Source organism: Camponotus floridanus, unplaced genomic scaffold (assembly GCF_003227725.1).
Source record: "Camponotus floridanus strain SB8 unplaced genomic scaffold, Cflo_v7.5 scaffold55, whole genome shotgun sequence".
Taxonomy (NCBI): Eukaryota; Metazoa; Arthropoda; class Insecta; order Hymenoptera; family Formicidae; genus Camponotus; species Camponotus floridanus.
Window position 1 is genome coordinate 649,357 of NW_020229714.1, and position 19,746 is coordinate 669,102.

Below are 19,746 nucleotides of genomic sequence, written 5' to 3' on the forward strand. Positions count from 1 at the left end.
TATTCCGAAGCTCTATGATTGATCCAGCATGAGACGCAATTACCATATATATCTATAACTTCTATCCCTCTTCTCTTTTACTCTTTCGCTCTTTTTCTCTTTCTCTTACTCCCTTTTCCGCCTATTCCGCGAGCGATGAGTCGGATAACTTCCGGTTCGTCCACCGATAGCCTACCGTTAAACGTTGCCTTCCATTACCATTATTGCCTAACGTCATTTACTAATCCATCTACCGAGCCGAGTTGAGCCGAGCTATCGATCGCTCGCCGACCGTAAAAATCGTGGTCGCCGTGAACAGGTATTGTAACTATGCTCGATTTTATTACTTCGAGCCAAGTCGATACTTTTACGGCTCTAGCTATTTACAAGCCTCGGCTTTATATGATATTACGTATGACATCGCGGCGAATAAAAAATATTGCAAGATGGCCTTTGATAGAATGTTGATGGATAATAATTAATCATCGACATTAGTGACACGGACAGATTTAGAATATCTCTTTCATATAAATCGTTGTAATTTTTTTCTGCGTCATCTGTTGAATATCGCCACTAATAGCGCAGTAGATATTTTGAGCATTTTCTAATAAAAACATTAATCAATTAAATTGTATTATACGCGAACAGATTTTGAATTTATATTATTATTATTATTAGCGTTTCGATATTTGAAATTATGAGGTGTTAAAATAATTGACGCGGTTATTTTTCACCACATTCAGATAAAACATAGCAAACAACATGAATATTTTTTATTGATTTCAATTTACCTCCATCTTCAAAATTTAATTTCTTTGCTCTAATCTACTCCGCGTTGTCCTGCAATAGCGCAAAGCTGCTCGAGGTCGACACTACAGGTGATGTCGGCCAAGTTCGCGAGAGTACACGCGGGGGGGAAGGAGAGGGGGAAAAACGGAAAATAAATGCAAAACGCAAGGGCGGTCGAAAAAAAGCAGCAACGGATGTAACGGAAGGGTTTACCCGGCGTAGGCGAATCCGGGGCGACTAACAGTGGCAGTGGTTTCTCTTTACGCTTCGGCGGCTCAGCATCCGCAACAGTAGCACGCCGGTCGGATCTTCTTTACGAGCGTTGCGGTTGCACCACGGGCGCGTCACTGGAAAGAGAGATCGCGCCCCGTCCTCGGGGGAGGAAAGGGGAGAGACGGGGAGAGACTCGCTCTACTTTTTTAATCCCGGAATTGTATTTATGCGCGTACAATGGCACTTCCCTGTCCCATTACTTTCCTACCGTCCAGCGCCACGCCGTCGTTCTCAACGGTCCATTCCGTCCACTTCGGAAGGAGATTTTCGTGACCGTGCTCGAGATTTTCGGCGCGCATTGTTCCGGAATTTTCGCATCGCTCGACGAAATAAAGGGATTTTATCGATAGCATCGCGCTGCATTGTTTTATGTCACTAGAGTGCTATCGATCGCGAATAAATGTCTCTTTCTACGTATTTATCCACGTAAAGTGCAACAGAAATGTCGTTTACAAAACTGTAACTTTGAACAGCAGTTATGCATGAAGGAGCTTTGTCATATTGAATATATTTGTCTCTAAGAATAAAACGATATTTATAATATATATTGATGTAAAACGATTAAATAAAACGATATATATATATATATATATATATATATATATATATATAATATATATTCAATTTGATTATGGAAATTTATTGTTTTGTGACTAAGAGTATATGGTCAGAATATATATTAATAATATATTATTTAATATATATTATTATAATATACTAATTATAAATTAATATAATGCTCATGTATTCTTCTAACAATCCTAATCATCGCACATTAAATCGAAATAATGGGACTATCCCCCTAAAATTCAAAACATATTCCCGTGTAATTCGATATTATATTTGATATTGATGCAAATTCGTAGTAGTCAATATTGTTACAGTCTTTACAGCCTTTACTGCCCTCGCTCCGGTATGTCATTGTATCGGTCAGTTTTCATGGTCTTATGGTTGGATAATATACAAAAAGTCTCAAACATGACGAGAGACGGCTCGCTGTCAAAGGCTAATGTCAAGTCGACTTTAGAAAGCTATGAGGGAAAGATAAGATAAGCGAATAGGAGCAAAAAAAAGAGAGAAAAAAAAGACAGAAAGGAAGAGCGAGCAAGAAAGAGAGCACGCGCGCATTCATTTTCCGCAGTCCAATTTCAAGGCAGCTCTAGGCGCCCGTTTATATCCCCCGGCGGCGTCCGTAGATGGGTGGCGAGAGCGACGCTAGAAATGTGCAAGTCAAACAGCTTGACTCAGCGGTTTATCCGACCTAGTGTGCGCTCGCGAGTACGCGCGTTCGCGCGTGCATACGTGAAGCAGACAAGGGAAGCTCTTTGCGCGCGTTTACGATCGCGTGTTTTACGGATGTACAGCGCCATGTTAGCGTTATATCGTCGTAAGCTTCGGGAAAAGGTCTCTCTCGTTCCGCTTTTCTTTCACTCTGTCGCGGTTGCATCATCGATACCGCGCTATAACAGGCGCCGTCACTCCCGGCTCTCGTTCGATATACAGCCAGTGTTGCGTTATACGGCAGGTGTTAAATAAATTTTCGATGTTACTGCCGTTTGCGAAGAAGCGCAGTCTCGACAGCAATCGCCACTGAAGTTACGGCAGCTGAAGCGCAACCATCGATATAAGCGCATCCCGCGCGTAGGAAGAACAACCCTCGCGCGTCACGTCTCCTCCCCTCTTCCCATCGCGCCCCGTCCGTGGTCGTTCGTATCTTTGTGGCGGTATACGTGGAAATCTATTATTAAGGACCGCGAGCAGTGCAAAGAGAGAAGTTTACGAGGCGATGTAAAATACGCGAGAGATTCCCTACAATCATAAAGGGCAAAAATACCTTCCTCTTTCTCTCTCCTCTCTCTCTCTCTCTCTCTCTCTCTCTTCCCAGCTCCTACATCCCGCAAACTTCATGGCCCTTTCGTTTTTATACTTCTCCTTCCTTTGCCGTCACCACCTTTTTCCATGGCGTGCTCACCGTTGAACCAGATAAAACTATAACTTTTGCTGTCGCGTTTGGTAGCACTCCTTTGCGTCGAACACACCGACAAGGCTTTACTGCTCGCTGCGAACGGGAAAGGCGAGCAGTACGAGGCACGGCAGAGAGAAACACGGGGAGGGGACGTTTTAAAAGCGTCTTCTTTAAAAACTCCCACGTCGAATCGCACCTGGAAAATCCACCGTTGCGCGTAGCGCCTGCCTAATCTGGCCCGGGGCGCAAGATCGTAAATCCTCCTACGTCAAACGCGAGTCTGAAAGAGGAGCTCCAAGGTACGCAGGTGCGCGGATTGTCTCGATGAATCTTTCGCGATAGGGCCTCGTGCATAAAGCGCCGCAACCTTGGCTGCAAATAAAATCGTCTCGCCAGCTTATGTTTTTTTCCCTTCTTTTTTTACAGTCCTCTGATGCAGAGACGTTGTTCGACGGTAGATGAAAAAGGAGATTTACATAATGAGAGATTTACATAAAAAGCATTAGCCTTGGAAGCTAATATTCCATATATAATTATCTGCCGGTAATATTCATTATTAAATACTATATTTCTCTGTCTCTCTCTCTCTCTCCCTCTTCTTTCTTCCTCTATCTCTCTCTTTCTTTCATATACATATACATATCTCTCGATTACCGCACCCTGCTTTACGATTGATCCAACTCGTAATTATATGTTTACTATTTACGTTGCATTCGTCAATATTTGATAAAAGTAATTGTATATGCGGCGTGTGTAGTTGGTAGTGGTATAGTAAATAGAAAATAATTTCGTGATGGACGTATGTGTACATCCAGAGGAGGCATAATCATCACCGATCATACACTTCTTGCGGATTTAATAACTTCAAGTTTAATTAACTACTCGAAACTCGACCGATCGATTTCCCCCGAGTTCTTCCGTCGAGGATACACTCTGCTTTTGATCCCGGTCTTCTCCCCCGTCATCCAACTCGGTCCAGGACTATCGACGAAGGTCCATAATCCCCGGAGACTAAAGATCCGTCCTCTTTTCCTCGCTGGCCTTCTACGTTACTGCCAGGAGTGACAAAGGTCGACAAAATTCTTTCGCGAGCACGCGAAAATATACTGTCAGCTCGCAACTTATCTTTCGCAGTTTTAAGGACGGAAGCCCCGCCGCCGTACGTTGAACCACTCGACCGAAATTACTCCGCCCAATCTCGCGTGTCATCGGCACTATGTGTTAGCAAACTGAAAGAAAAAAATAAAAAGGCAAAAAAAGGAAAGGGAGATAATACGCGATCCGTGTGACTTTTAGAGAAACTTCTCTTCGCCGAAAGTTTTTGGCACTTTTAGGTAGCGTTGCGCGCACCGATGTCGTTCGGAATCGCATGGCCCGCGGCTTTCTCCATCTGAAGAAACTACTAACGAGAAAGAAAGCAGTGGAACGAGGGCGAAAAAGTGCCAGAGAGGAGTAAGCGAGCATTACCGCCCATCGGAACAAGACGAGGCTGAAAGTGTCAAAGATTTGCCGAAGATTTCGGGCTGGAAGATGCACAGATTGTATATTCCTGTTGTGCAAAAAATATCTATTTCTCAGATATGTGCGGCAAATTGATCGAACGCAAATAACAAAAAACATTATTATTTATTAATATTTGATATTATTTATTTATTTTTTAAACAGAAATATATCGAATTTAAAAGTAAAAAATTTAATAAAAAAATATATATAAAATTTGAAATATTAAAGTATATATTGCACTCGATAAAATAAAAGAATTTTAAATTTTGACATTTAACGTTTTGGATTGTTGAAAAAATGACAGTAACGTTCGTTAAATTCCGCGATATTTACAATGCGATCCACTCTTATTAATAATGCAAAATTATAACGTCCCAGTAATTAAACTGCCTCTTACACATCAATGACCGATTATGCTTCGCAACGACCGGTATGTCACACTGATAAATAGATAAATATACCAGAAGAAAATGTCAGCTGTAGCCACTACAGCCTGTAGCTTCCTAAGGGAGACATTTTAATTACCGACGGCCCATTCACCGACAGTATATACTCGGCGCTACACCTGGTCCTAGCACTTGCGCCTTTACCGCCATAGTACGACCTCGCGCCATTTGTCTCTCAAGTTTATATATAAAGCCGATCGTCCACCCTCGCTTCCTCTATCGGTGTACCGGTTCAAAGGCCGGACGGTGCGCTTCAGATCGGAAACTACGGGCGACAGAGATTGACTGGACTTCAATAAAGCTCTTGCCGAAGTGCCAGGCAAGATGGTCGCGGAGAGTGATGAGGATGGTACTATGTCGGCGTCGCTAAACTGCCGAGTAGCCCTGAAGCTTTACGGTATATTCGGATTCAAGCATCTCGATAAAACGCGCCCACTTTGATCGCAATATATACATATATACATACACGTATGTACACACACACACACACATATATATATATATATATATATATATATATATATATATATATAAATCAGCTTAGTCGTCTGAGCTTTGCGTGCACCTGCTTTCGTCGATGATAATAAACGAAATTAAAAGAGAACGCTAATCCTTCTATTATTCCTTCATTTTGTAAATAATATTTACCTTATCCAATGTGCATATGTATCATTTGCACGCTAATGTTTAAAGACATTAAGTGTAATCGATAATTTTTTTTTTTTTAAATAGAAAAGTGAAAAATTAATCATTCCATAATGTTATATTCTTCTTTTATAAATGAGCATATGTGTATATATGAATGAGAAGAGAAAACAATTATATATTTAAAAAAATTAAATATCTACATGCGGTTAGATTGCTTTAAAATGCCGAGCACGCATATAGTAATGGTGTGTTACATATCATTCCTCGGAGCTAATGAGCTTGTGTCTAATAAAGGATGGCATTTGTACAAATTAATAGCCCCCCAATGAGCACGGAGGACACTGTGACTACACGTTGGGAAGGACACCATGCGTCTTCTCTCCCCGGATTCGCGTCGACATCGCGAGGGTTCCGAGACGACTGTCCGCGATAATCAAGACTAACAGCTTCGGCTGATCCTTCAACCTTCTTCGTCACCGCCTCCCGAACCACCTCTGGCACTCTATATCTCAATTTGTATCACAATAACGTCACTTTAGCGCGGCGCCAACGTCCGCCATCTGCTCGCTTTCTTTTATTATCGTCTAGTCTCCTCCTTCGTGCCCTCTCCCTCTCGAAACGGACCAAATGTTTTTTCGCTGTCTGGACGAATTCGTGCTCGTGGCGCGTATCGAAAAGCCCAGATGGGAATGCAGTGTCCGCAAAACGACGTATTTTGCCGACCACGATACCCGTGGGAGTAATGCGAATCGTTCGGGCAATTGCGGGTATGAAGGTTTCTTCGGAGAGGTATAAAAGCGAATCGAGGGTCGCCGTGGGATGAGTAAACAGAATGCAGATTCCGAATCGTTTACCTTGCGGAAGAAGCATCCGCGCCATTATCAAGTAGATCGCGGATAATCTCCGGTGGACGCGCGCAAGATAGGCGAGTAACATGTTCGAACCATCAGATGGTATGCAACTTGGTGTTAAAACCATATCTAAGACTCGGCGCGTTGTGCAAGGTGTTATAAATGAAAAGCTTTATGCGCAAAGTCTCCAAGTGCCATTAAATTAAACGGCACCTGGAAAGTTCTTACATAAAAGCTTCTAACTGCCCCGCCTCGATTAATAGACACACATTAGTAACGTCCGTTTTCGCCGGTTCCTCGTATATGAGAAATGCAGATTGCTCGCGGGTTCGCTGCTAATCTTACGACGCAAACTGCCGTACGCGAGTATCATTCAGATCGATTCTATTCATTAACTTGCAAGGGCGACGCGGTGAAAATCGCGTAACGCTTGATGATAATGAGTCTCGTTGATTAAAAGCCTCGCATTTTCGCGCCCATTCACGAATCACCATGTCGCTAATGGGATTGGAAACAGTGACTGACGCTGAGTTGGGGTGTGGAATTGGTTTGGCCGTCCGTTTGCACGTTGGCCTCCCAACCCTCTCGCTTCGTCCCCTTCCCACCATTCCCGGCCGCCTCCGCGAAGCGTACGTTTTCAATTTCGTGCGTGAGCCTTAATACCTTGAACAGTCCTTTCAAAAGCCATCCTTCGCGGCTAACGAAAGTGCTGATTCTATGCGCGCCAAACTCCGTATGCGCGAAATTTATTTCACACAAATAATCCATCTGGTAAACCTCTTTAGCATAGCTAATTTTATGCCGCGAATTTTATGTCGCTACAAATGGAAACTTAAGCCAGATTACTTTCCGCGTTTTTGCGAAACTTGATGTCCGAGTGTTACACTCGCATTAATGATAGAGGAAAATGTATAAAGGGAAGTGTGCATTTTAGCATGCCAGGATTAATATTTTCATGAAAATGCATTGTATTACATAAAATAATTTGTTTTATACATCCTGTAATTATTACGAGGAACACGCTCCGTTTTAGTATTTTTGGCACTTCAGGTAACGAACGGATTGGCTCCACGTTGATTAAAAAAACATTAAAACATTAAAATTAAAATTTTTGAAGCGTGCTTGGAACCGTGGATCAATAATATGTAACGTATTCCGCATTCAGCTCTCTATGCAGTAAATATTACCGGGCCATTGTACATATATTGCATTTCTGTTATCAAACAATGAATTTACTACTGTTGCTAGGGTGTCATAATACAAATGCGTGCTAGATTTAGCAGGTTGTTAGTTTTCACAAAAGCGAAGAATTAGCTATGCGTTACTTTCGAATGATTGCAGAGAGATATGCGGAATCTATAATTTTCATGTATACGATATTAATATGCAGCCGATATGGACCTGCATATTCTGCCGTCATGCCCTCATTACGTTAGTGACGATGTGCTATTCGCCGACTCATATTACGAAATAAACGAGCATGAAACGCTGTGATATGGAATATAGACCGCCACCGATATTTACATAATTGTAGTAATTTTGAATCGCAGTATTAATCGAAAATTGCAAATTATTAGGAAATTTTGGCTAAGATTCGCGAAAAAAATTGTATAATTTCGAGTACATGTATCATTCGCGATGAAATTTGCTTGAATTTATATCAGAACCTGTGGACGTCTACGTGTCGTGGCATATCGAATTTTTATGTTATTTGTAAAAATCTTACGCATGCGAAACTTATGCATTTATTCATGGAACGTTACATCGATATTTATATCAGAAATAAAATTTTGTTTTTCGGTAGAAGGAAGATTGTAGAGGAAATACAATAAGCGCTCCTTACTCGCATCGCTCTGGCTGAATTTAATCGAACATTGCGCTTCGAATACGCTCTCAATACGATAAAATAATAATAAATACCGAGAAAGTTGAAGTTGCGTAAGAAAATCGAAAATGGAATACTCGCCAAACTACAATGCGGCCTAGCATTGAAGTTTCAAGAAGCGTAGCAGCAGCTTCGAGTACTTCACATTCGGCAAAAGAATAGAGAGGGGGAGAGAGAGAGGACTCGAGGAACAATACGTGGCTCACTGTCAACAAAACGTCGTCCAGCATTCCCAGGACAATCCCTTCGTTCGCTGGTACCTTCGTCGTTCGTCCCGGCGTAAAATCGATCTCGTTAAAACTTTCCGAAGCAGACGCACCAGTTTCGGAAACTTCCGCGAGATGATGCGGGATAAGGAAGACGAAAGATGTGTCAGGATACGAAAGAGGACAGTACCGGTAAAGGGATATAAAATCGCGATCTCGCAATCGACGATGATTTGTCCCATTCGCGAGCGAGTTCACGAGCGATTTTAATTTAAAGCGGAAAACACGGCGCAGCAATTTCCCGCTCCTGTCTTCGAGCGCGAACAATCTCGTTTCTCCTGCCGTGGTAATCATTCGCGGAGTTTGTCGTGGAAGCTCCATTAACGTAATTGTCACGAGATTTCGCCATGGAGCCGGATATATCGCGATACAAGGAACTATCCCGGTGAAAGCTGGAATGCGCGCGAGACGCGAAAGTTTGGGCATGCGAGCCGTATTGAAACGTTGTAACTTGCACGTACCACGGAGCTTGTAAGATGTAATTTCCTCGGGGAGCGAAACTTCGCGGCGCGGTTGGCGTGGGCGTTTTAAATCGGTGCGCTGATTCGCGGATCATAATTCGGTGTTGGCCTGTGAATGAAGTTTTATCAGGACCCGTCAGCTCGCGTGTCGATCGCGCGATTGTCACGGAGTGCTGGGCTGGACTGGCATTCTGAAAAATTATATGAACGACCCGTTTCGAATAGCGCGCAAGCACGCTCGCTATAAAATCGGCCGGAACAAAGGGCTCGAGTGGTATTAATATCTGACGGCGCCCACTGGGCTGCAAAATCGAAACTCCGATTACCGGCGATCGTAACGCGAATTTCAGCCCGTTTATTGGAATCACGCGGAGCGACGCGCTATTCCGCGCGCGGCGCGTCGAAAAATTTACCGAACTTCGCGAGAACTCGTGTAATTATCTTGACTGAATTATTCGCCGAATAATTCTATCTATATTAAATATACGGATGAAATATTTACTTCAATAATAAAAAGAAATAAGTCGCTCTTTTCGAAAGACATTGAAACTAACGATCCACATAATTTAAGTCGCGACGTAACCATGCATAATGTAATCGTGCGTGAAGCAAAGATGATTCGGTAATACGATAATTGACGCGAAAGAGCGCCCGCACGCACGCCCTACGAGGGGGCGAATCTGATTTGCAAATTTGGCTAAATTCCCCACGCTTCGTCGCGAATTTCCTTAGCCGTTCCACTTTCTTTTCCGCTGGTACTCGCGCGACGACGTACGACGATGTCCTTCATCGCGCGCGTTTCGCCCCGCAGGACGCCTCGTACATCCCGCGAGACCCACGGCCGAGAAAAGGCGCGTCGCCGCATGAATTTTAATTTCGCCCCCGCCTTGTCGCCAGTCGCGGGATGCACTCGGGACGACGTAACGAGCAGCTAAAGTTTTTCGAGGAAAAATTAAAAGTTTCGCCGGCGCGCTCGCCATCGCGTCGCCCCTGACCGCGCGTCACCGCCCCGAGACGCGACGTTGCCCTTCGTCGGTTGACAAGCTCCGCTTCTGGCGCTTCAGGTACGCGAGTGTCTCACTGTACCTTAATATCCCGTAAAGTAATTATGCTGACGAAGTCACACCGGGCGTGATTTTTATGAGGAAAGCCAAAATTATCTCTCGGCATGCGGCACGGCGATCGTATCGATGTTTTCATTTGTGTAGTGAAACTTACTTCACATATCTATGAATATACAAAGCAAATGTACGTGGACGTGATTAATTTTTCTTCTTGAGATGCATTACATTTTTCAAAAATAATTGTATCTTTGTGCTCAATGTAGGATTGATCACAATTATATATATACACAATAATTCTTCACATGTCAATTTTACAAATTGAAATTGATTTTCACTCAAAGTACTTCATTAATAATACTAAAAATAAATGTTGATAAATCAAGCGACTATAATATATGTATGACGTACATTACTCCATTTTTGTATTTTAACATAAAATTGTTTTTTTTTTTTTTAAGATCTTTAACAGTTTCGCGATAAAAATCACTATTAATCCTCATTTTTCGTGCAATAAAAGCGATAGAGGATGTTTGCCAGCGGTGCACGCGTGTTTCCATTCAACGATGAAATTTTCAATTCGACGACTTTACGCAAGAGCGCCAAGAGTAGCAGATGAGCGTGGTCGGGGGGGAGAAAAGGGCCGAGAGAAAGATCGGGGGGAGCAAGAGAGAAAGGGGAGGAAAAAAGAGCACGCGCGACGTAAAAGACTTTTGATGTCGGACTCGCGCAATCTGGCTGCATCTAGGAGAAGGCGGAAGCGCGGTCGTTCGCTCGCGCGGGCGGAAGGAGGCGGACAGATTTGCAAGCCAGATTGAAATTTTGAAATTTAAATCTTGCCGGGACTCTTAAGCTTAAAAAGTCCGCGGCCTCCCGCGAGGGGCCGGAGGCGGAGTGGGCGGATGTAGGTATTCGAATACGAGCAAGGTCTTGCTAATTGTCGGATAATTTCGCCGGAGCCAGAGAAATTCAGAGAGATCAAACGGTACTTGGCACAGCGGGGCGCGCATTGCGATCTCGAATGCTGGGAACGTTCTGTTCTAGATTTATATGCATCACGATGTATATACGAATCGTAATTTTCTGGTCCTGGCTTGAGCGCGAGAGACAGATTTATAAGATGTAGAAACATCACAGTTAATTTTCGCCGAAAATGTCTCGCCACGTTTATTTGAGAACGTCTAACTTTTGAATAAATAAGCTCATTTTGTGCAATTTGTCAAATTCGTTTATCGAAGAAAATTTCGTGAACAGACTATATTACGAATATATTGCGTACATTCACAGTGATTCGTTGGCAAGAGAAATTGCTTGGTCTTAAAATTACACGGGATACAAATATAAATAATATTATAAGAACGCGAATCGCACTAAATTATTATTTCAACTAGCGAAAGATGGTTACAGCAATAAGCGCAGGAAAATTTTTTGATTTTCTATTTGTTCGCAATATTCGTTGCATAAGAATTTCACCCTTTCCAATATTGTGATAAGGATGCATTTATACGCGGCAAATAAAGCCGCTTTCATTCGTTCACGATCTTTTGCCGTTCTCATTGCTAATGTTAACAAACCGTGCTATTTTCTCCCCATCCGCCCCGCCCAAAAGTTTCGCAGCCCAGTCGGTGTATTCGTGCGGTGGTAAAGTAACTCGTTACTTCACTTTGTTCTTTGAATTGGATAGTTTTCCATTAGCAATCATAACAACGTCCTTTGGCCCGTGCCTTGAGACTGATGGAGACGGCAAAGAGGGTGGCAACCAGCGTAATGGGGGTGAGTTTGTTTATTCAAGCTTTCGCGTTACCCTCTGAGCTACTGGCGGAGGAGGTTAGCCTTGTTTTCCGTCCACGTAGTTCGTGTTAATTTCCATTTTTATTACAAAGTGAATTGCATTTGCCCTCCCCCTTTGCCCGTCGCGTCGCCTGATTATTACCTCTTGTTACAGAATGAAAGATGGTGACTACAAATAACTTTGATAACTTACATATCGGAGGTTGAACAGTTGGAGATGCATGAGTGTAACACTTACCTGCAACATAAAAAGAAACATGTTAGTTTATTCAATGGCATTCATTTATGTTATAATAAAAAGCTAAAAAAGAATGCACTAAGCAATGCTATTGTCAGCACTTGTTATACTTGATCATTATAGAAATGGAAAACAATCTGACCAAACATATCAGATAAATTTATCATTAAACTTATAATTTATATAATTGTGTTCAACTCTTTTTATATTTATTTCGCGCATTTTATCTCTTGCAAAACTGTCTAGAATCTGGAGGAATATGTGTAACAAAATAATGAGATTGGTTTAGTCTTTCGCATCTTCATGACGGAAAACTTTATAAGTTTTGACGAGCACTGAAATGATGAAGATTCATATCTTCGAGTCACCTTTGAGCGGAAGGAGCGTAGGCTGTAAAGAGGAACTAGGAGATATTAATGCGATATATATGAAGATTCTCTTTTTTCTCTCTCTTTTTTTCGATAAGACTTTCGCAAACTGATAAGATCGCGGGAAACAATCGAGCGTGAGCAACGATATTAGCAATAAAGGCGTAAACACGCTCGCCCAGTATCTTCCTCTGCGATGTTTATGAGCGACGCGGTATCGAAGCGAGTTTGATAATAAAAAGAATCTCGTATAACGCGAGTAGGAGGAGTAACGGATATGATTCGCGGACGATGAGGCGGACTTGCGATTCTAAGCGCATAAACTGAATCAATCCTATTTTAAGTGTAAAACGTTTCTCGTCGGAAACTTGGTGCATTTACAACCTCCCGCAAATATACCGCGTTCTAAAAAAATATGTCGCATCGGTATATATCAGGAGCGTATGTACTACAAAGTGTAGATCTTCTTTCGATTAAAGCTCTATCCGATTAGAGGGTGCATGTTATATGCGTGTCGGATATATTGAGTATCGGGGAGCGCAGTGTTGCGAGCTCTCTGGTAAGCAGTACCTATAAAGGCACAACCATAACGGAGTATAATTCAGCCTGGTTCTAGTATCTATAGCGTCTATTCCATTCTCTCCGGCGCCCCATCGTACACGCTTCCTGTATTCTCTGTCATAACGCATTCGCGTAATGCATTATATTTGACTAGGATACTCTTTGCATAAGCTAGCATCTCGAAATTATCGCTGCTTCTTCAAATTTTTCAATATCTTCATCTCCATCAGTCGTACTTTATACATTATTACGCATAATTTTAATTAATTTATTTATATGCAATTATAAGAATAATAATGTTGAATATTAATTCCAAACTACTTTAGATATTGCCAATCTATAGATGAAGATATTATAACGGACGGTTTTTATTAAAGAGCGCGGCCAGCGAAACGTTAAATTAAATAATTTCCGATTATCGAAATAATGTTTATTTTAAACAATTTATGCAAAGGTTCTTCACGTGTATGCGCGTATGTGTCAGCGTAACATATTTCAGCGTGCATTTTATGCTCCTCATCCTCTTTCTCTGCCATACTAAAGAAACAACGACAGCGAGTTTCATTTATCTTGCTCGGAATCGCGTTGCATCTCGACAAATGCAACACCGCTGGGAGAATGCACCGCTGGATAAACTTTCGAAGGTATAACGCCGCGGTGGGACAAACGCGTCGGGAGAGCTGAAACTCCACCGGACGGGGGAGTTTTATATGCGCGATCAAAAAAGAGTTGACGGCGACCGAGGAAACCGAGGAAATTGAAAATTCACCGATACTTTGAAGGATGCTGTATCGGTGCGCGCGCGCACACTGCGTGGATGCGACACATAATTTCGGCAAGAATATAAATTGGAACGAGCCTCTTGTACGTCAGTACGGGACTCGCGTCAAGTTTGCGCGCCTCGTCGAGGATACCTTGGAGAAGTGTAAAATAACAGTCCAAGGAAAAATTATGCAATTTTTGCGCATACATTTTAAAAAGCGTTTTGCGCGACAAAACCTCCCTTAACGTGCGTAAAAGCGTACGTGTATACGTCCCGCCGCCAAGGTTCTTTCAGCGTAAATCTTTCCTTCCCCCGCGTCAATCGAGGGAGGACGCAAGACGGAAATTACGGGACGCCGTTGCACGCGACGCGCCAAGTCGATAGGTATTTCCACGTCGGCGAAAAATACGTTACAAATCCAACTTTAACCTCCTCGGGATTCCGGTCACGTAGCCTCGTCCAAAGATATATATCGTATATCGCGCGCGGCGCGTCGTTCCTTCTTCACGTACCCCACTTTCCAACCTCATTCCACATTCTTCGGTCCGCCCTCGAAGCTAATGTCACACGCTCGCTGAAAACTTATACGAAGGCCCTTTCTCCTTGGGTTAAACCGCATTTAATAAATTTACCGGAACGTTATCGACAAATGTCTTCACTAGGAACTGGATCTGATCGCAACGCGCGGTATTGCCAGAAAGAAAATTCAATTCATTACATCTCTCGTGATATATAATTACAATCAAAAAGGAACTTCTCTCACGCGAGAGGAAGAAATAATTTTTTTACGAGTTCTGTTATAACAGGATTAATGTTAAAGGTTGTATAATATTGCAAAAAGGTTCAGCGAGCTTTTATATAGCGCGACAAACGCGTATGTATATTCCATACATGTGGATTACAGTATCTCTGTGAGTAAAGTTTCACGGACCGATGGTGTCGTCTTTCTTTGTTACTTTGTGCGTGATATCTGCGTGAAAAAAATTTATTTGTTGGAAATGGCGTAGCGCGGCATTTACTTTGGTAATAAATATACCTTTCGATCAAAAAATGTATGCATATAGCGAATACGGGAAGAGTTCTCTTTGAAATCTAATTCCTCTATACGTGAAGCTCACTGACTATATGCTTACTGTGAGTATACGCATCATTATATTGATTGTTTGAGCACGAAAAGGATAAGCGCGATTATCCGGAATCAGATATATTTTTAAAATAACATAATTTTATTTAAAAATAAATTTGTCGTTGACATTATTATAAATCAAGCGCAAACTTGCCATTGAGAATATCCAATTTTACATCGAATTTTGTATGTAAAAATTCTTTTCGTATACGTGATGAAAATAATCAAAATTTCTGCTTTCATTTATTACAGAATTTAAGATGTAAAAATGTTCAATTTTAAAATCAATTTATTAACTAGTAAATATGTAATAGGTATTTTAACCTATATTTTTTATATTTATAGATAATTATATAATCATTAATGTAATCATGATGATGTAATTATGATTATGCAACCGTCAAAGTTTTGAAATTGTATTGAAAATAAATTAATGTTTCTTTCCATAAGAATTTATTTTTTATTTAATATCTTAGAGAATCTCTTTAATGTGAAGAAAAAATAATTAATGAAGTCCTAATTAAAATGCTTTTTTTATTGTTGAATGAAATATTAAATTTATAAATACATCACTATGATACTTTCTCAAACACTATGTTCAACGTACATTAATTTGTCAACGAAAGGACATAATTTTACACCAGAAACTATGGTACTCGTATTCAAAGAATTTAATGGATACGTGAATATGCACGAGAGAGATTCTCTCGTCTCCCCATGAAATTCGTTATTAATATATTCAAAACAGATATTAAACAAACGGATTTTACACTATGCAAATGTATTCTGGAAGGCGACGGTAAATTTTCCATTTGCACAAGAATTGCGATAAATGACCTAGATATTCGCGTAATCTATCTATCGTTTTGTTCTTCATGACCTCGTTTAATGATCGGCTTTCTTAAGTAGGTTTAATAACTGATTTTATCTTAAGCAATGACACAATGATTAGTTGGATTTATTATGGATAAATCAGCTTGTTCCTGATGCGATTTGTATCATCCTGAATATTACTGTGCGCATATGTAAATGTGTGTGTGTGTGTGTGTGTGTGTGTGTATGAGCGTATGTATAATGTACACTGGACATTAATGTCCAACTTATAAATATTGCAAGATCGTGTTATAGATTTATACAAGCATTATATGCAGAGTGTATATTAAAAATTTATAATTGAAGAAATGTCATCCTTTGCAAATAACTAGAACAAGTGCTTACTTTCATCGATGTTCTAATGAATAAACAAAAAGTTTAAAATATAGAAGTTTTTCGATAAACATCTTGTTCGTAGGAAACTTTATAAAGCGAGGCGGAAAGAAATTCGAGAAGGCAAACGTCAACTCCATCCCGTCTCTCTCTCTCTCTATTACCACGACTATCGTGTTCTCGAATTGATCCATGCTTGGTGCAGATCCCCACGTGTCCCCATTGACGGGCAGAGTCAATTAACCTAACGACGCATTCCCGTTTCGCTATTTACTCCGAAATTCCGGGCGCACCTCGAAACGTCGAAACGCTGCGTCCTCGCGAGTGCATCCCTTTACAACGCACCCCGCTTGTTCGTTAACGTTACCGGGGATGCAATTTCGTTAGACAGCTGGGCTATAATATATCCTTAAGCTCGCGCGATTACCGGCTTCGAGAGTCTCGTTCACGGCGGCGGCAACAGGTTACCAGCACGCGCCGCTCGCCGACTTGTCGACTCGAATCGACCACGGCCGTATCGCGCCCTGTGTGCGTGTGCTGCGCATTCGATCGTCGCGTGTCCCTCTTTCACTCTCTCTCTCTCTCTCTCTCTCTCTTACACACACACACACACACTCACGCTTACTCTTTCTCTCCACCATCCTAATCACCCGCAACCCCTCTCGTGAAATCCCTGACGGCGTGCGCGATCTCATAATTCGATAATATGATACTTTGATCTGACCTATGATCCATAGACCGTTCTCCGAATAGAGCGTTGCGATGCTGCGAACCAGCTGCCTAGAGCGTGTTGCTGCTGCGTCGCCGGAACGTCCCGCGTCGCACCCCCGCTGTGCGGACAGACACACGTGTGCCGGTGTCTGGCGACGTGTGTCGGTGGCGGCGAACGTTAGGCTGCTTCCCTAAGTGTCACCGATGAGCCGCCCGCGCACCTGCGCGCGTGCCGTACGCACACGCGTATAGCGCGTATCTTATTCCACCCTCCGCTACCCGAACTTGGGTCTTGTTTGGGATCTCTCTCTCGGGATGCGGATAACGCGCGCTGCAAAGGGTCGAGCGCGATTTGCCGGCCCTTCTTTCCGGACCTTCGTCACACCCCCCCTTTCCGCACGTCGTCGATCTTTCTCTGTCTCTGTCTACGCAGGCTCTCGCACGGTATTGTCCGTCACCGCGACGGAGAGAGGTGTACAATTAAACAGGCGGCACCCTGAGGGGGTCGCGCGCGCTCGAAGCCGCGCGAGATTGCGCCTCGCCGATGATTTACGGTACGAGGGGCGCGCGATAAGGCTTCTCTCGCTCGCAGGCTCTTAAAACGCGGTGCAGAGAAACACACGCAGCGCGCGGCGTGGCGTAACGTGGCGGCGAGTCGGATGGCTGACTGGCGGAGAGCCGACGACTCTCGGTCGGTCTCGGCTCTCGGCCGTGGGGATCGCTGCTGGCTGGTAACGCGCGCGGGAGGGTGCGCTCGACGGAGAGCGAGGGGTTCTAGGGGGGTTGCTGGAACCCGGTGGTAGGGTAGCGGCGGCGATGGTGAACGGGGGTTTCGTACGACCGCCGCCACCGCCGCCGAGAGAACGGAAGGGCGAGAGGACGGTGGCGCGAGAGAGACGAGGCTGGCGAACGAGGGGCGGGAAGGGGCTCGCGGGGCTGGATACCGCGTGGGGTTGCAAGAGAGAGAGCGCGACTATATCCGCGAGACGCGCTCGAAACGGAGACGGCGGGATCCAAGTGGCTCGAGGAGGGAAGGGGGAGAGGGTGCTCACCCGACGTGTAGCGAAGTAGCAACAGGCGGCAGCCGTCCTCTCTCTCCTTCGCTAGTACCGGCGAGAATCGCGCGCTACGTTCCTCGTCGGCGGCTGGCGCCGCTGCCGTCGACGCTCTGACGTCACGGCGTCGTGACGTAGGCGTGGTCACGGATGCGCACTAACACCTCGCCTGTCACCGTTGTCATAGTGACTGCTTCGCCGATGCTCCGCGTTTCGCTGCCGCCGTTGCGTTTCACCCCGCGCTCTCTCCACTCACCCCTACTACCCGTGCGCCGAGCAACCACCCACCCCCGTTCTCCCTCTCCCCGTGCGAGTGGCGCTCTTCGCCTACGTCCGATATACGCCGACGGCGTATACAGGCTGCGGGGGTGAGAACGAGGAGGACGGGGGAAACGGGACAGAGAGAGGATCGCAAAGGGAGGAAAAGCGAGAGAGACGGCACGAGGGGTAAAACGCGAGGAGGGAAAGTGAGCGGTATACGCGTGTTAGTGTATATACGTGCGTTGTCACGGTAACCATGCCTCAAAACAAGCCTGCGCGTTTTTCAATTCGAATGCACTCCCTGGGAAAAGATGAGGTTATAATGAAGTCTCTGCCTCTCTCTCTCTCTCTCTCTCTCTCTCTCGCTCTGTCTCTCACCTGTTCACTCGCCCGCTTGCTCGCTACTTGCCTCGTCGTTGCGTAACGCACGCCTCCGTGTGTCGTGTTTCACTGTGCTTTCCGTCAATGCTAGTACTTATCATTGAAAGAAAGGGGGTAGGTAGGGCGTGACGAATCAAGATTTTATTATATGCATCCTTTATTGATAATGCGACTCTCTGTCGGTGGTCATAAAGGAAATTCCGCGAACACTTTGATCTCTGCGATGAGAGGGCGTATTCAAATCCGTCTCTAATTTTAGCTCTCCGAAAGGAATCAGCGGCTGATTAAAACTGAATAATTTCGTTCGGGATCAATTTTGCGCCGGATCTGGAGATATCAAATCGAAACAAGCTACATGATCAGTCGCGCTAGTTATCGCTGGATCGCGTATTGATTGCGGCAATTTTGTACGGCACGACGGTTATTATGCGTTCGCAACGCGCGCATCACGGCTCACGCATTATGAACATCGACACGATCAAGTTCCGAGTAAAGCGTCTGTCCTATGGCTTGATCCAAACTCAACCATTAGGCATACCGTGGCGTTATATGTATCTGGGACTAATGAGATTTCCATGTACGGTGGATGAATTGCTTTGGATGCATTCGCATACACGACGGACCATTTCTGTATGTCGATAACGTACGCTTCTCTTCATCCACGAGAGTGCGGAGACATACCTTATTAATGGACTTATCATCCTTCATAACCGCGACGCCAAAATTACATGTTAATTATCAATGAAAATAAGTAGCTTTAAAATCAAAGCAAATTACGTTTCTAATGACTTTTTATTAACGAAAAGAAAATGCTTTACATATAAATTATTTTATTATTCAGCAAATGTCGTCATCGAAATGAAAAAAGTGCTTAAGTACATTACGATATCGAGGATATCTAGTTAATTGCGATATTCTCTTCGTCGAAATAAATTCTTTCCGCAAATGGAAAAACGGAGCAATTTATGTCGGCAAAGAAACAGAAAGGTTACAGAATAGGTTTCTTCTTCTTCTTCGAGATTGAAATTTTACCCTTGAGATAAATAGGTTCTTAATTATCTTCAATTCGCGCCAAATCGAGCTTGCAGGCGTGACGAGCAGCGCGACGCACGGTGTCATTAACGAAATAATGGGAATTAATTTTGATTAGTGCTTCG

At 43.5% G+C, this 19,746-nt stretch overlaps 1 protein-coding gene across 5 annotated transcripts in view; it reads right to left on the reverse strand.

The window, feature by feature from the left end:
- LOC105253826 (CUGBP Elav-like family member 4) overlaps nucleotides 1-19,746 on the reverse strand; it is a 534,430-nt gene that overhangs the window by 209,891 nt on the left and 304,793 nt on the right. The window contains exon 1 of one of the 5 annotated variants that reach the window (XM_011262132.3): nucleotides 16,906-17,564. The exons of the other annotated variants lie outside the window; for them this stretch is intronic. The gene's annotated coding sequence lies outside the window, so the exon portion shown is untranslated. Of the gene's footprint in view, nucleotides 1-16,905; nucleotides 17,565-19,746 lie in introns of those variants that run through there. 5 annotated transcript variants of the gene reach the window in all.